A 13,766-nucleotide genomic window follows, 5' to 3' on the forward strand; every position below is an offset into this window, starting at 1 on the left:
TTCTGTTCTCCACAGTTCCAGAAAATACTGACAATGTTTTGTAAAACTTAGCAAGAAAACATCACATTGGAAATAACTGAATGAGATGATCCTCCTGTAGTCTGGAATAGATGGAGTAGGCAGTGAGGTCATTTTGCAGTCCACATGGACATGTGGGACATAGTATCCCAGAATTGAATCTAAGATGTTTAGCACTAAGTTGAATAGAAAAGTAAATATTCACTATTACATGACATATTGTATGATACATATAGATAGATGATAGAAAATGTGGAAATGCGATTTTTTCTATTCCTGAGATTTAAATTTTGAATTTTCTAGCTAACTTGCTAGAAAAAAAGTCATCTACTTAAGGAATGGTGCAAAATAAAAAAAGAGAAAATTAAAAATAAGAAGAAAAGTTATCTTGTTAAATAGTGTTTAGGGGACTAGAGACTAGAGAGAGAGTAAAGCAAGTTGCTGTTTTTCTTGAATGTACTTGACCAGGTTCGATTCCTTATACCCTATATGGTCCTCCAAAATCAGCCCAGAGATATCTTTGTGCTCAGAGCCCAGAATAAGCCCTGAGCATCACTGGATGGGACCTGCAAACCAAATAAGCAAATATAATTTATTAATGCAAATAAATTGTATAGGTTATATATCACAATGCTTTCTTGGATTCTGTAATTTCATTCAGCATAGTTTCTTTCTATCTCTCTAGTACACAAAGATTTGCTAACTATTACTAAAGCAGAATTATGTGCTTTAGTAAAATTATGTGTCCTCCAAATTGCTTTTTGGAAAATTTATTTCAATTATGGGCTTATGCCTGGATGAAATCTTTCATTCCCTAATCTGTCTACTATTTATTTATAGATTACTATCAGATCACAATATTATTTCTCTATTGAGTTATTGGATATATTTCATATATTCTATTGAAAACCCTAATAATTTTAGAGAGGCTTCATACAAACAGATGGGATCTCAAACCCTGTACTAGATGGTCCCCCAAGTGCTGATGTGTTCAACCCAGCCTCACCCCCGCCCCCAGTACCACACACTCTGTACTCAGGCAGTGTATCAGACACCAACATTGAAAGATAGGGCCCAATTTGCCATGATAACTGGGAATGACTCTGGTGCAGCCTAAGAACTTCTTAAGAAACCTGCTCACTCTGGCCCCCTGAAAAAAATGGCGGAGAAGAAAGTACTGTTTTTATGAGGATGGAAAAATAGTACAAAGGGTAGGGTGCTTATCTTGCACTCAGCTGACCCAGAACAGATCTGTGGCACCACGCATGTCCTCAAAGCACTGCCAGGAGAGATCTTTGGACACAGAGCCAATATTTAATCCTGAATAACATCATGTGTAGCCCCAAACCCCAAATCCAAAACTAATAAATAAATGTTTTAATCATATGTATAAGATTAGCATTTATCATTTTTTAAAAAGCAATTTTTTCCATATAAGTGGTTTTTTATATATATAATATATATATATATCTCAGATGTATTCAGTGTACTTTGGCTTTAGATATATCATTCTGTCTCAGGGCTATTCAAATAAGCATTGTCTTAAATTATTACATATTTTAAAAAATTTAAGATATTGTAATAAATCTATTTTTTTTAAATAAAAAACAAAAATAAAATAAAAAACAAACACTGTCCTCCCATTGTTCATCGATCTGCTAGAGCGGGCCCAGCAACATCATGAGGCTTGTTGTTACTGTGTTTGGCATATCAAATACATCATGGGTAACTTGCCAGGCTTTGCCATGTAGGCAAGATACTCTCGGTAGCTTGCTGGGCTCTTCAAGAGGGGTGGATGAAGCGACCCAGCTCGGGCAGGCCGGCTGCGTGCAAGGCAAATGCCCTACCGCTCTCCTATAGCTCCAGCCCTTTTAAAAATAGATTGATAGTTTATTTTAAAATGTAAAAGTAAGATATTATTAACACTAGAACTATCATTTTTGTTACCAGGGTTAGAATATGTTTAATTCCATTTGAAAAGTTAGTAAACATGAAACACAGTTGGAAGTGTTTGCCTGACAGACAGGTAATAGAAAGAATCACCAGATAAAAGCAAAAAGTTAACCTCCAAACTGTGATGTAACTCAGTTTAAAACTTCTCTTCACTGCTGTGTGAGATTTTCTAGAAAGAGAATGATTCCTTTGCATACAATGGTGCAAGCAAAATTAGAAGAGCACCAAAACGTAATTCCACTTAATGGCATTTGTTGACTAATAACATGACTTAATATGAATTAACCATATCAAATGACAATCATATGTTATTAAGATGAAATCACAAAACAAAAGACTTCCTAAAATCAACAAGATAACTCATTTAGCCTCTATGGGAACATTAACTGATAATTACTTTGGTTATATTAATTTCCATCCTTGCTTGAATATTATTTCATTAGAACTTCCCCCCTGTATTTAGCATCCTTTCTAAATTGCTTTATTGGGTCCATTAAAATATTTGGGTCAGATTTTAACTAGCTTATTCACTGGTGGCACATCACAAACAATAACTGTTTAATATAAAAGTTAAAAACTGGGAAAGTTAAAATGATTGTTTCAGAAGGAGTAAACTTAAAACTGGGAATGAGGATTAATTCAAACGATCCAAGAGAATCAGATACTAAACCTTAAGAAACTGATCGATTTCATATGGAGTGAATACTTCTGAGATTTTTCATTACTCCCCCCAAAATGAACTAATGGTAAGTAAATTTATCACATAGTTATCCCACAGAACTGTGACTTAATTACATCCTTAAAAATAGATAACTAGGTAGATAGAATGGTAAATACATACATACACACATATATATTTTGAAACACACTTCAATTTCATCCTTAAACTAATGTATTTTATTTGGAGGAGTTTGACAATTTGTTAATAAATCATGCATTATTGCTTCTTATGAATACCAAGATGGACAAAGAACATCCATACATAATATAACTAGAATTAAAATCACAGTAACACTTTACAAAAGATAAAAAGTAAATAAGGTTGAATTTATGCAAAATCTTCTGAGTGTTCTTTCCACATGTTTTCATATTCTGTTACTTTTCTCCTCTTCCTTTATCTCTTTCCTCCTTTCTAAGTTCATCCGCATTCCATCCTTGTCTTTTGAATATATTTTCTTTACTCAGTATTTCTGAATATGGAGTATATATTAGAACTTCTGAAAGTGTCTTTCATACTTTAAGAGTGAGACGCTTGTATAAATGAAGATCTTAATGCAGTTCTTCCAGTAAGTTTCAAGATTGCCTCTTTTAAATACAGTCCCTAGGAAACACACTAGCAATTGACCCATAGATCTCATTTAAGTGACAAGATGTACACATGGCACTTAAAATGAAATTAATTTTAAGATGTCCGTGAAGCACATATTTCCTATTAAGTAAAAGTTAACAGCTATTTTCTAGGATGCAAATTAAATTATTAGGTTCTACAAAGGATTTCAATAAATAGTTGAGATTCACTATTATATTTGTGAGAAGGGAGGGGTAGGGTTCTAGGTATTTACACTATTGGATTCTTCTTTAAATTTTTATCATAATGACTAAATTCTTATTTAATTTGCTATTTGTACTGTTACCCTTTCAGTCTCTAACTAGCTGATCAAGACAAATAATCTGATGTGCAATCAGGAAATAATATTTGGAAAGAAAATGACTTAAAGTAGGAACAAATATTGCTTTGGCTAATTCTGAAGGCAAAAGCTCCAGAAAAGGATGCATTAGAAAATTTATTTATTTCATCCATTGGTCATCTACATAAAAGCAACCTGGGCAATCTAAATATCACTATAACCACATTTTAAACATAGTATATTTTTATTTATTTTATTCTATTGCATTTTGTATTATATGCACCACATCTCCAGGCATCCTATATCATTTCTGTTTATTGACCCAGTTTTGACAGGGTCCGTGAAACACATCATGTCCATCGAATAAATAGCACTTCAAGGGAAAGGTTTTAACTGTATTGTGTTTGCAGTTCCTTAGAGGTTTGAGCAAGACAGATGCTTAGGTTAAAGCAGGGATTATTCATCTGGATATAAAGAAGAATGCATTGCTTATTAAAATGATAAAATTTTAATGAGTTATAGAATGGACTTTTATTTTTTGTGTGTTGTGTTTGGGGGCGATAACAGTGATACTCAGGACTCACTCTTAAGCGGGTGTGCAGAGGGCTCACTGCTGGAGCTGCACAGCACACATATGCAGAGCTAGGGGTTGAATCCAGGTTGGAAGTTTTCAAGGCCAGTGTCCTATCCTCTATGATATCTCTGTAGTTCATGAACTTGATTCTTCATTTGTTCGTGCTGAAGGGAAATCTCTTTTGGATCCACTAAAGTTAAAACAGTGGACTAGGTGAAATGTTTTTAGCGGAATTCTTTTATTTCTATAATCAAATATGTGTTCCTCTGAATGATGTATTTGGGATTAAAAAATTGGCATTTTTTATTGAAAAAATAGTGTACTATAACAAAAAATGTGTAATATGCTTTCACAATATGACTTAAATGAAGCAGGCAAAACTCTTAGAGCATCCTGAAATGTCTAGAAAATCAATTAAACTTGTATAAAATACACACTTTATTTTTTGAAAGGATAATTTTTGATATATTTATGGTTCCGGATAGGATTAGGATAGAAGAGGAAATTCAATATGAAAGAGGAGAAAGGGAAGCGGAGGGGAGGGGAGGGGAGGGGAGGGGAGGGGAGGGGAGGAGGAGGGGAGGAGGAGGGGAGGAGAAGGGAGGGGAGAGGGGAGGGGAGCGGAGGGAAGGGAGGGGAGGGGAGGGGAGGGGAGGGGAAAAGTAATGAAAGGAGAGGAAGTGACAGGAGGGAATGGGAGATGAAAAAAGAGGAGAGAACAGGGGAAATGGATGGGTGCAGGCAAAGAGTAGGGGAGGAGGAAGGAAATGGAGAGGAGAAGAGAGCAGTGCTCTAAAGGGAGAGAAGGGAAGAAGGGAAAAGAAGGGAGAGGAGAACAGAAATGAGAAGATGGAAGATGGAAGAAAAACAGACCAGTCATAGGAGTTGTACACACCTATAGGTAACAATGATTCACTGTATAATTTAGTAACTAAATCTAATCCACCTGAAAAGTTCTCACTGAAATTCACCTTTACTTGCAAATTCTTAATTAAAATTGATGTTTGGGGTCTTAACACTATGATCAGATTTTGGTAGCACTATGGTGTTTAACCATTGTCCCAGATAAATTCCTGGTGATATATAGGCTATGACATTATAATGCTAATAGATAGGTTAAATAGAAAAGGAATATTGCCATATTGTTCATCATCAACTACTTTACTCATGTTTTTGACAAAATTCTACTCAGTCTCATTTATAAAACTATGCGATAACACAGCGGGTAGGGTGTTTGCCTTGCAACCTGGCTGACCCGAGTTTGATTCCTCTGCCCCAGCCCGGCAAGCTACCAAGAGTATCTCGCCTCATGGCAAAGCCTGGCAAGCTACCCGTGATGTATTTGATATGCGAAACACAGTAACAACAAGTCTCATGATGGAGACGTTACTGGGGTTGCTCGAGCAAATCGATGAACAATGGGAGGACAGTGCTACAGAGCTACAGTGCTCAGTGGTTGATTGAGAGAACGCAAACTATCCTCCAGGTTGCCAGGGAAGTACTCCCTTATTAAGAGACTAGAGCATCAGCCAAATTTGTCAGTGGAGTCAATAAAAATATATTTTCCTATTACACATTAACTCTGAAAACCTTCAGAATAACTATCAGTTTTGCTTTGATTTGCCTCTTCGTGGAAAGTAAAGATTTGAAGGTGTATGAATAAAGGAGGTGTGTGAATCTGCATAAGATAAACATAGTGTCTTAAAGTACTTTTTACATTTGAATCGGAGGCTATACTTTACAGTTCACAAATGATGAGCTGAATATGGCATAAAAAACTGGAATCATATTCATAGTCTGTCACAAATCAAGAAAATATGAAAAGCTGAAGTTTGACTCTTCCAAACTGCCTCACATTATAGCAGGGTACATTTCTCTACCTCTTAGCTGATCTCTCTCTTTCTCTCTCTCTCTCTCTCTCTCTCTTTCTCTCTCTCTCTCTTTCTCACACACACAAACACTTCTTACTTATATTCTTTATTTAAAATATCCATAACAAATGAGGATGAATTAATACATTATATGCCTAAAACTCATCAACAATATTGCAAATTATAGTGCCCAGTAAAATTTGAAATAAACAATAAAGGTAATATCTTCCACTCAGTATGAATTGTTTTTATAATGTCCTACTCAAGTGGGAAAAAGTGGCTCATTTGGTGAAAATAATATCAGGATACTAAAATAAAAAATACAAAGTTTCCAACTGTTTGGGAATGAACCTTTGTTGTACTAATGATATTCAATCGATCTTATTTCATTGATGAGGGGGGTCACATAGCATACAGCAGATGTGCCAAGGAAACTTAGAAGAACCCCAGGTAGTACACAAGGGACCATGTGATTCTGGAGGGGGAGGGGCTAGAACCTTGTCCATGCACTCTACCACTAGAGTCACTTTAACAGTACTGTAGATGTAAAATTTTACTGATGAAGAAACTACAATCCAAATAAACTGATAAGTCTCTGGGAAAAACCAAGATAAATATATTTCTGAGACATAATAAATAAAAGTTTTTATTTTATTTTATTTATGTATTTATTTATTTATGTCCAAAAATATTTTGCACATAAAAGTCCAAAAAAAAATGCATGCTATTATCTTTCTAATATCACCTCATCTTCAGGGTCTTCCAGGAAGTTTATGTACAAAGCATAATGATTAAAATATTAAATAACGTTCAAAATCAAGAAGAAATATTATATTTATTTATTATTTATTTTATTGATGGGATTACATGGTGCTGGGGCAGTTGCTGGGTTAACGCCTACATACTAGAAGATGGGGGATCTAGATAGAGGAGGCCTAGTCCTGATCCAAGCTCGAGGAAATCGATGAATAACAGGATAACAGTGATACAGTGATACAGTAATTATTTATTTTTGGTTTTAGGGGCCCACCTGGTGGTGCTCAGGGCTTACTCCTGGCTAGATACTCAAGAACTATGCCAGTCATGCTCAGAAGACCATATATCGGTAAAAGGTAAAGGTAAAGGCCCTCCCGTTGATCATTGATTTGCTCAAGCGGGCCCAGTAACGTCTCCATTGGAGACTTTGCTGTTACTGTGTCTGGCATATCGAATACTCTCGGTAGCTTGCCAGGCTCTCCGAGAGGGGCGGAGGAATTGAACTCGGGTCGGCCATGTTGGCCATTTGTAAGGCGAACGCCCTACCGCTGTGCTATCGCTCCTGGTATTAAATCTAGGTCAGTTTATTATAAAACAGATTCCCTACCCACTGTACTATTGTTCCAGCTCTGAAATATGATATTTAATAGCAATAATAAACTGAAAGCTAATTACTCTTGGTCCTAGCACCTTTCTTAAAGATGTCAAATATTATATTTTTATTCACTTCCCCATTCTATTGCTTGTTATTTTCTCAAATAAAGGAATGATTTCAACTTTATTTTTCTTGTTTTTTGAAAAGTAGAAAAGTGTACTGGAAAGTAGAAGACAAAGGAAAAGGAACTCCATAGGTGGGAGGAACTTAGTATAGGACGAAGTTAACTATAGATCTCAATTTTACTAAGGTAATTTATGGATTCTAGATTGTTCTATATGTAAATTTAATGTTAATTTTATGTATTATAAATTATTTATATTCTCTCTTTTATAATCAAGCATTTTTCTTTAATGGCAATGTCTTTTCATTAGATAATACTGTGGCATTTTATATAGCACAGCGGTAGGGTGTTCGCCTTACAAGCGGCCAACATGGCCGACCCGAGTTCGATTCCTCCGCCCCTCTCGGAGAGCCCGGCAAGCTACCGAGAGTATTCGATATGCCAAACACAGTAACTACAAAGTCTCCAATGGAGACGTTACTGGGCCCGCTCAAGCAAATCGACGATCAACGGGAGGGCCTTTACTTTTACCTTTACCTTTTTGTGTTTGAAGCAAGGTAGTTTTTATTGAGACAAAATTAGAAAGATATAAGGGGAGAGAAAGAAAGAAATAATAAATGTTTATTCAAGAAAGAACAAAGGCTTCTTTAGAGTGGAATAAGCAAGCAAAGTAACATAGAGAGGAACAAGTGAGGTACGTTCAAGAGAGAATGTAATGTGGGTTTGAAGAACAAGGCTTAAAGATACATTTTTAAAACAATCTCTTTAACCTTATAGTCGCCATTGCCCTCAAAGACATGCATTTTGAAAGAATTTTCTATAATACATACACTTTGGCATATCTTAAAATTTTAGCATTTACTCAACTGCAGTCTCATGGGAAGGGGGGCAGTACCAGCTCGTCCTTCATGCCCTACTAAAGTCACAAATTGCCCCACATGAGCGGCTCTCTGGCACGGCCATGGTTCCAGAGGCAAAAGGACTTAATGCAGAGCCCGGCAGCTTGCAGCAGAAAAGTGAATAGACCATGCATTAAACTACGGTGCCATGCCTCCCTGGGAGGGAAAGTGTGTTGCTCCCTTCTGCCTCCCTCCCCCCCACCCAAGCAGCAAGGTGGCCACCACCTCAGAGCTTATAGGAAAGCCAGGTATGAGCCAGTGGTGACGGGGCAACTGCAGTCTCATGGGAAGGAGGGCAGGACCGACTCATCCTTCATGCCCTACTGAGGTCACAAGTTGGCCCCCACGAGTGGCTCTCCAGCACAGCCATAACACCAGACGCACAGAAACCGATCTCGTAATTATCTGGCTCTTTGCAGAAATCCAAAATCATTATATATTCTAATAAGCAGCTATAGAAAACAAAGTATTCCACATTGCCTTTTCAGCAATTCTGATTGTTGGTTGGGGGATGGGATTCTAAACAATAATGGTGCATCTTTTGTCAAAATAATGAATGTAATCAATGTAGAGAAAAGTTAAGTAGAAATCATCTGCCTCACAGGCATTGGGTGGGGTGGGAGGAGGGGTATATTGGGGTTCTTGGTGGTAAAAAAATGAGTACTGGTGAAGGGAAAGGTGTTTGATCATTGTATGACCGAGAATTAAACCTGAAAGCTTTGTAACTTTTCCCACAGTGATTCAATAAATAAATATAAGAAGAAAAAAATTTAGCATTACTTCAAAATATCTAAATATTCCACTTGAGTTTTAAATCTGGTAATTTATTAGATAATATTGTTCAGATGAATAAAGCCTCTCCAAAATTCATAAAGGAAATACTTAAAAATCTTTATTTTCATCCCCAATCTTGTCATTGTTCTCAAATGTTATTCTGAACCTTCATCTAGGTCTCCATCTCCATCACTATTACAACTTTAGTCTTGGAATTCATCTCTCTTACAATCAATTCAGTTGCTTAATAAAACAAAACATAATTTATTTTGTCTACTTTTTAAGTATCCTCCTTTTCTCATAGTACTTTGTATGTGTTGTTTAACTTTTCTGTCTACACATTCTTTAATGATAAATGTAATAAAATCTCCTTTCTAGTCCTTCATCAAATTCCTTACTGAGAAGCCTATTCCTCCTGCAACTTCCTTCTAAGGATTTTACTTGTGGTAAAATAACTTCAATTGTAGCATTTAGTATATTTTATAATAATTGGATACATTGTGACTATATCATGAATATAAAACACTAAAGACCCAAACCAACTTTTATTCACCTTCTTTCTTTAACCCCCAGCACAATATCTGGCTATCTGGCACTTTCTCTTTCTCTCTCTCTCTCTCTCTCTCTCTCTCTCTCTCTCTCTCTCTCTCTCTCTCTCTCTCTCTCTCTTGCCTTTTAGGTTACACCTGGCAATGCACAGGCCTACTCCTGGATCATGCACTCAGGAATTACTCGTAGTGGTGCTTGGGGGACTATATGGGATGCTGGGAATAGAACCTGGGTCAGCTGCATGCAAGGCAAACACCCTACCAGCTGTGCTATCTCTCCAGCCCCTATCTGGGACTTTCTAGGTGTTTAAAAAAATACTTGAGAATAGTAACATAAAAAGCATGCAAATACCTACAATGAGAAATCATTAATGCTGGTATGCTGGTATTTTCCTACTACAGTGGTTAATGAGTTGAAACACACTGGAAAGTACTACTCAATTGCATAAACAAGGTCCAAGTAGGATTAGAAAAACTGGTCTTACTGCTCCTTTAGATAGGTACAGCAAATTGGTCTTTTAATGAATTTAAGAATTTAAAGAAACCAGACGTGCACCCATCCCCTAGCACCCGTTGCCCCCCACCCCCTCTCCATACACACTACCACAAAGTTCCCCTTTAAATAAGCTCAAGGACAACTCAAGTAACTGACCACTTAAGTGAGCCTACTTTTCCATGCACTAATTCAAACTTATGCTCAATAGTCTCCGATAAAGAGTGAATCTGAAAAATACTAGGCACCCCACCTTCACTTCAATAAGGGCAGAATCCTAGGAGAGAGAGTTGTTTTTTCTCTCTCAACTGTTATGTGACCTTCACACATGTGCATAGCTTGTATGTTCCAGGACCTGTGAGTTGAAAAAACAAACAGAACCACCTTTTTGTTTTTGAAGTTCCCTAATTACTACTATGGTGGTAATTCCTGCAGTCCTAGTTAGAACCACAATGGTTGGTCAAGTCATGAGATCAGCTGGGGAGAGAAAATGCCACAGTTAGTTCTTGGCCAGGGCAAAGTCATGGATTTTGCATCCAAGAACAACACTATGAGTAAGATGAGAGACACAACAGTTCCCCAAAACTACCTTAACTTTATTTATGTCCTTGTCTATGATATTTGAATCTACAGCTCATCGATTCACACATATTCTAATATTCACACTTTCTAGTATTTACACGTATAATCATATTGATACTGTAATAATGCAAGGAAGCATTAATAACAATCACGGTTACGGTCATGGTCCTCCCATTGTTCATTGATTTGCTCGAGCAGGCCCAGTAACGTCTCCATCATGAGACTTGTTGTTACTGTGTTTGGCATATCGAGTATGTCACGGGTAGCTTGCCAGGCTCTGCCATGCGGGCAAGATACTCTCGGTAGCTTGCCGGGCTCTCCGAGAGGGGCGGAGGTATCGAACTCAGGTTGACCACATTGGCTGCGTGCAAGGCAAATGCCCTACCCAATGTGCTATCGCTCCAGCCCATTAATAACAATAACCTTTTCTATTGTATAGATTAGGGAATCAAAGGAAACTAAGGTTCGTATGGAATTAATTTAGAGAGACTACATCCCAGTAGTCCTGGTTCAGTGTTCTTCGTGACCCAGTGTTGAATATTAACCATAAGTGTTTTAAGCTTCATCAGTGAATTTCCTCTTTTCCTCCCCACAGAGAATTTATAGTGCTCTGACGAGCACCGTTATTTCCCAAGCTTATCTATAATCCTTCCTTTGTGCTTCACCTTTCATTGTCAGTTACTAAATTCCCCAAGTCGGGCTTGTTACTTATATAGTGAAACCTTCTGGTGACTCTGGATTTTGTATTTGTAGGGAATTATTTGCTTTTCTCTTTCCCCTGTGACCTTTTTACATTTTACCATAGAGCAATGTTCTTTGCTTAAACACAGAAAGACCATTAATGCTATGCTTCTAATATTTGGGAGTTGATTGACTCTGAAATATATTTACTCCTGGGCACTGTAGCACTGTAGCACTGTACTCCCATTGTTCATCGATTTGCTCGAGTGGGCCCAGTAACATCTCCATCATGAGACTTGTTGTTACTGTGTTTGGCATATCGAATACGTCATGGGTAGCTTGCCAGGCTTTGTTGTGCGGGCAAGATACTCTCAGTAGCTTACACTACTCTCTGAGAGGGGCAGAGAAATCGAACTCACGTGGGCCAAGTCGGTCGTGTGCAAGGCAAATGCCCTACCCACTGTGCTAGTCCTGGGCATCTGTTATAATTACTTGACTCAGGCTTCACTTGCCATAGTTCCTAATACCCCAAAAAGGGGGGTTCCACTTTGGGACTTGGATGGACGCAGGGTGAGCAACAAAGCTACCCTGGCATAGAAATGGGACTGTCTGAAAGAGCATAAAGCTCAGTCTTGATGCAAGCCATTATGATTTAGAGACAGGACCTCATGCAAAACTGAGCTGAAGACCTAGTCTGGGATTTATGGTAAAACCCAGCAGGCTCTGCCCCAAGAACCCAGAGAACTAAATTTTGGAATCTATATCTCTTACTGTGTTTATCCAAATAACTGCAAGTATTATTAAGAAGTAAACTTAATTGTTCAATATGTACTATTAACAAGGGAAAGAGAAAAGCAATATAGATGTTTATGGGAGACAGAGTGACTCTTTGAATTAATACACCCAAGATAATTGCCTCCATCCAAACACTTTATCTCTTTAAATGGTCAATCACACCTAAATGCATTCCTGTATTTCAAACCCCCTCAGAAAAAGGATGCTCAGCTCTGGAATTAAGCGTGCTATTTTGACCATCTATCCATGAGTCCCCCATCTCTTTTTTCTCTCTGCTGGGGATGACTAGGGAGGCAGTTCTCGGCCACTGAATTAATTACACACTTGAACTCACACCCCAGTTAAGTATTCTTCCTGACCTTTTCAAATATTCATCATTGTCTCGTATCCAGAGCGTTTCTAGTGAATAGGCACAATTTGACTATTTACTTTATACCTGACCTGGAGCAATAGCACAGCGGGTAGTGTGTTTGCCTTGCATGGCAAAGCCTGGCAAGTTACCTATGACATACTCAATATGCCAAAAACAGTAACAAGTCTCACAACAGAGACATTACTGGTGCCCGCTCATGCAAATCAATGAACAACTGGAGGACAGTGCTACAGTGCTACTTTATACCTATGGTGTCTTCATTATGTCACTAATTAATATATTCTGAATCATACAAAAGTTTAATAGGTATAAATACACACACTCACTCACACAAACACACACACACACTTCTAACCTCTCCGCCCCCCACACACTTTTAGCCCCTGTGGATAAAATGTAAAACACACTACTGAAAAGAGTCCTTAATTCCACCAAATATTATTAGCATATCAAAATGAGGATTATTAGAGGAATTTTTTTTCTCTTGTTTACTGGATACACTGCGCTGATTTTAGTTGGTTAAAGTTTTAGAAATGTTGACACATAATCCATCCATTGCAATGTTTCCTTTAATTTCACAGTATCTCTAGAAACTACTAACTTAAAAAGAGGAAAATAGGAAATAATTGAAATCAATAAGAAGGCTTATGGACATGCAAGTTATTAGTAAAATACAAGGGTTTTAATTAAGGATGTTAGCTTTTAACAAAGGCTCACTGTTCCTCTGATTGATCGAGGCTGCTGGCTCAGCTCTTTCTCCGTCCCCATTAGCTCCACTAGCTTTTCTCTACTCTAATTGGATATTTACCACATCGGCACCTTCTTTTTAAACAATGTTTGTTACACAAAGATTGTAAATACAATTACACTTTAGATAAATTGTGTGTGCATGCCTGTATGTGAGTCTAATTAATTATTTCCATAATTTGTTATTCTGTGGTAACCAAAAAAATCATGAAAACCTAATGTCTGCTATGTTTTCTTACTGAAGTTTTGAGGAAAAATGCATAATTATGTTCTTAGATTTTGATATTCACATCAAGATAAACTTTAGCCTGGATAAAGAAGAGAGAGAGAGAGAGAGAGAGAGAGAGAGAGAGAG

General features: G+C 37.4%; 1 protein-coding gene across 5 annotated transcripts in view; it reads right to left on the reverse strand.

Moving 5' to 3' along the window:
• Positions 1-13,766, reverse strand: part of ERBB4 (erb-b2 receptor tyrosine kinase 4) — a 1,197,143-nt gene that overhangs the window by 361,226 nt on the left and 822,151 nt on the right. The gene's annotated exons all lie outside the window — the stretch shown is intronic.

This window comes from Sorex fumeus, unplaced genomic scaffold (assembly GCF_029834395.1).
Source record: "Sorex fumeus unplaced genomic scaffold, SorFum_2.1 ptg000014l, whole genome shotgun sequence".
Lineage (NCBI taxonomy): Eukaryota > Metazoa > Chordata > Mammalia > Eulipotyphla > Soricidae > Sorex > Sorex fumeus.